Raw genomic sequence first — 4867 nt, 5'->3', positions numbered from 1 at the left:
AGTAAGCAACATCACGATGTGTAATTGCCATGACATCATTTCCGTTAAGTCATTAATGACGGAGTGATATAATTACACTTAAAAATGAGTAAAATTGAAAGTTTGGTTGTATAAGCGAATCAACACTTAAAGTTCAGTGATATCCGATGTAGTTTACACACACCTAGAGTCCATGTTTGGAAGATGTTTAAATCCATTTTCCACTAGTCGGTTAAATTTTTAAAAATTATTTAGTACAAATATTAAATATAATAAATAATATTATTTATCGTAAAATTTAATATTATTATTTTTAAGATATTAAAATAATTTATTTATTATTACAATATTATTTTTATAATTTTATTAATAAAAAATATTAATATTGGTATATTTTATTGAAATAAAAATATTATAAATTATATTAATTATTTATTAAAGTAATAGTGTAATATTATATTTTAAAAATATTAATTAGTATATTTTAAATATCTTTATTAAAATATTATTAGATTATTATATTAATATTAAATATATAAATAATATTATTCATTATTAATAATTTAATAATATTATTTCTATGAAATTAATAAATAATATAAATTTTTATTAATATTTTATTATATATTATTAAAATAAAAATATAATATCTTATATTATTATAATATAATTGATTATTTTATTATAATATTAAAAATATAATAATATATTATTAAAAATATTAATAATTATATTTTAAATATTTTAATAATTAATATTTTGATTAAAATGATATTAAAATATTTTATTAATATTAAATTCATAAAAATAAAATTATTTTGAGTATTTATTCTTGAAGTGAAAAGTTCGGAAAATGACTTACGGAAAATCAGACCGTAAGTCATTTTCCAGAAAACACAAAAGAAATTCTATTGACCATAAAAATATTTTACGTTGACCAACCATTTTTTCTCCAATCAAATACTAGAAAATGATGAAAGCATTTTCCGAAAAATATTTTTTTGTGAAACAAGCATACCCTTAAATTAATTTTCATTTTGTGAAGAGATTAAAATGATTATTTTATAATTTGTTGAACATGAGTGAACATTTTTATAATTCTTTTAATAATTTAAACGATGATGTCGTAATTTTTCCTAATTTAGAGTTTAACGACTATTTGTTTGGATTTATCCCCAAAACATCGAATTTGGAAAAGAAAGCCTCACATGAAATTCCAATTTGTGTTTCTTGATTATCTGGTATTTTTATTTTCTGTCATACTTCATGGCGTTTCCCTCCGATAAGCATCCCTCCGCTCTCCTTCTCTTTTCCCCATATTTAAAATTCCTTTCTCTTTCAAATCTCTTCACCATTCCCTTCTGCACCCTGCTAAGCAACAATTCTTCTCTGTTCGCCATGTCTACGACTGCAACGTCAGGATCCAATAACTTTCAAGGGCCGGTGACATTAAAGCTGCCCGCCAACTGTTCGACAATATGCTATCTCGAGATGTTGTCTCATGGAACTCTATCATCACAGCCTACTGGAAGAATGGGTATCTCCAAGAAGCAAATGAACTCTTTAATTCAATGCCTGACAGAAATATACTCTCCTGGAACTCCATGATCGCAGGTTGTGTTGAAAACGGATGCTTAGATGAAGCCTTCCAGTATTTTAAAGCAATTCCTCAGAGAAATACGGAGTCTTACAATGCCATGATATCAGGGTTTGTGAGATGGGAGAGGGTAGGGGATGCAGGAATGCTTTTCCAAGAAATGCCTAGAAAGAATGTGATATCTTATACAGCAATGATTTATGGGTATATGAAGGTTGGGGAATTTGAGAAGGCGAGAGCTTTGTTTGATGAGATGCCGCTTAAGAATGATGTTTCTTGGACAGTGATGATTAGTGGGTATGCTGATAATGGCTTGTTTGATGAAGCCAGGGAATTGTATCAGCGGATGCCGAATAAGAATGTTGTTGCTATGACAGCTTTGATAACGGGGTATTTTAACGACGGGAGGGTGGAGGATGCGAGGACCTTGTTTGATGGAATTCGGTGCAAAGACCTTGCTTGATGGAATGCAATGATAACAGGTAAGGACACTTCCTTTTATTTACTATAGAGTGTCTGTGTGTGATATTTTTAGTAAAAAAATGGAATAAACTTCCACTAGTCGTACTTTGATCCGAATCTGAGGAGATAGATTAAGATTGTGTTTGATAAGTTTATTTGGTTTTATGAAAAATGTTTTCCTTATTTTTCAGTGTAAAACATTTTCCTTGATGTAATTCATTTTACATAAATCATTTTCCATAAAATCAACGCAGTGTATCATACGAACCTTAAAATAGCTTTGCAAACGTCTCCTTCAAAAATTTTGTAGTTGACTTGGGGAATATTGCTATATATATGAAAAGGATAGATTGTTTCTTGCTTAGGAAGATGACTTTGTTCCTGGAAATGAAAGGTAGAATCTACGAAGAAATGCCTCTTTACCCCAAAAGTGTGAAACCTAAGCTGATTATACTATGCCTTTCACATGGTGTAGGTTATGCACAAAACGGGATTGGAGAGGAAGCACTGAAGTTGTATTTGGAAATGGTTAAGCTGGCTATCCGACCAGATATTTTCACCGTTGTTTCTGTTACCACTGCTTGTTCTGGCCTTGCATCCGTTAAGGAAGGCAGACAAATGCACGTGCTTGTTATAAAATATGGGTTTGAGTTCGATCTTTCTTTGTGTCATTCCTTGATTACAATGTATAGTAAATGTGGTAGCATTCTTGATGCTGAGCAAGCTTTTGGACAAATGAATGGAACATGCCTTGTTTCGTGGAATACAATCATTTCTGGATTTGCACAACATGGTCTCTCATAGGAAAATATGGAGGCTAAAAACTAGGGTAGTCGAGTAGTGTGGGTCACATCTATAGGGTGTATCATCTCTGTTTTCTTTTAATGCCTTTGTAGTAATTTCCATGACTTCTACTTTTTATACGTTTCTGTTATTGGTATTTATGAAGGATTGGAACTGGGCTTGATATCGTTGACGTTTGTTTATCATTCTCTTCATGTTTCCTCTTTTAAATTTAGCTGGGTCTTATGTTTCTGTCTATATGCAGAGATTCTTTCACAGGGATTATTTTACAGGGGTTAATTCTCATTACAAACGCACATATGATTTTAATGACTGCATATGAATATTGTTTAGCTATGTATTTATTTATACATGCATTGCATTTTATCTATATTTTTAATTTTCTGACTGTCGGAGGTCTTTCACGGAAGCTACTCCCAACCTGGCGTTGGGGGCAGTCTACTACCCTACCTCCCCCTTACCCCATACATATGGGAATTGGGTTTTGTTGTTGTTGTTGTTGTTGGTCTCTATGAAAAAGCTATTGATTTCTTCAACCAGATGGAAGTGGTTGGTGTTGAACCAGTTGGGGTAACTTTTCTTAGTTTCTTATCTGCCTGTGGTCATGCAGGGAAAGTAAATAGAAGTATGCACTTTTTTGACCTAATGGTAAGAAAATATGCGATTCATCCAAGACCTGAACACTATTCGTGCTTGGTTGATATACTGAGTCGAGCAGGTTTGATGCAGGGGGATCCGAGACAGATGATGCTGAGCTGTCAGATTGCACCTTGATGGCGTTGAGATACCATGAGTTGGCAGATCAACGCAAAGGCGGGAGTTGATTGTGATATGTTACTTTCGACGCGCACGCGGTCCAAATTGAGCATGGCTCCATGTGGCATTTTTTCGACCTCAAATTTTATCGTTTTCTCCTCCGAATCACTAGTTTTATTTATTTTTTACTATTTATGGTAATATTTCGCTTGTCAATTAGAAAGTCATTTTAAATCCGATTTGGGCCGGATTTTTTGCAGATTGCTTAATTTATTTCGAATGTCAATTTAGAGTGATTTCCGAGATTTTGCTATTTTTGGCAAAATTCAGATAAAGACGATTTTTGGCTATAACAGTCTGACTTGTGGACTGATTTTCGCATTGTTTGATTTTATATTATTCTAATAAACCCTAGAGACTTTTTCTCTGGTTTTTGGGTAAATTTTCTCCTGTGAATCATCTGTTGGAACTAGCCTACAGGATAATCGCTATTCTGTCCGCCGTCAAGGTTAGCTGGAAAAAGCATCTAAGATAATACGAGAGATGCCTTTTGAAGCTGATGGTGGAATCTGGGGTGCTCTTCTAGGTGCCTGGAGTGTTTATTTGAATGTAGAATTAGGGGAATTAGCAGCTAAGAAACTTGTGGAATGGAATCCACATCATTCAAGAGCTTATGTTGTTTTGTGCAATATATATGCAGGCTGGCAAGTGGGATGAAGTCACAAGAGTGAGGCTACAGATGAAAGAACAAGGAGTGAAGAAGCAATGTGCATATAGTTGGATGGAGATTGGTAATAAGGTGCACCACTTCATTGGAGGGGATCTCTCTCATCCTGACACCGATAAGATTCGTTTAGAGATTAAGAGTATCAGTTTACAAATGAAGGCACTGGTTAATATTGCAGAAATTGATTTATTGTGGAGTGGTTTCGGTTGATATATATCTCAATAGGAGTTGTGATTCGTGATAGAATTTCAGGAGAAAAGGGGAAGCCATAAGTGTCGGTAGAAACTTGTGAAAGCAATCTTTTAACATAATCGTGGTTCTATTTGTCTTCCATCAATGTTATGATTTAGGATAAAAAATAGAAGAATTTTTAGGGATTTCAGAAAATGGAGAGATTTAGATACAGAAAAAGTTCTTCATTCATTTCATATCCCTTAAAGGGTCAGTACACCTTATGTATATACAATGCTAGCTGTTAAAACAGCATCTCTAACAAAATAACCAACTTTGTTGACTCACCATATTCTCATCTCTCCTAATAT

The 4867-nt window shown here is 33.0% G+C and overlaps 1 pseudogene; it reads left to right on the top strand.

Moving 5' to 3' along the window:
• The first annotated feature begins 1187 nt into the window (after nucleotides 1-1187).
• Nucleotides 1188-4631, top strand: LOC120216291 (annotated as a pseudogene).
• The last annotated feature ends 236 nt before the right edge of the window (nucleotides 4632-4867 follow it).

Source organism: Hibiscus syriacus, unplaced genomic scaffold (assembly GCF_006381635.1).
Source record: "Hibiscus syriacus cultivar Baekdansim isolate YM2019G1 unplaced genomic scaffold, ASM638163v2 tig00110160_pilon, whole genome shotgun sequence".
NCBI lineage: Eukaryota > Viridiplantae > Streptophyta > Magnoliopsida > Malvales > Malvaceae > Hibiscus > Hibiscus syriacus.
This window is presented reverse-complemented; position numbering and strand designations above follow the sequence as displayed.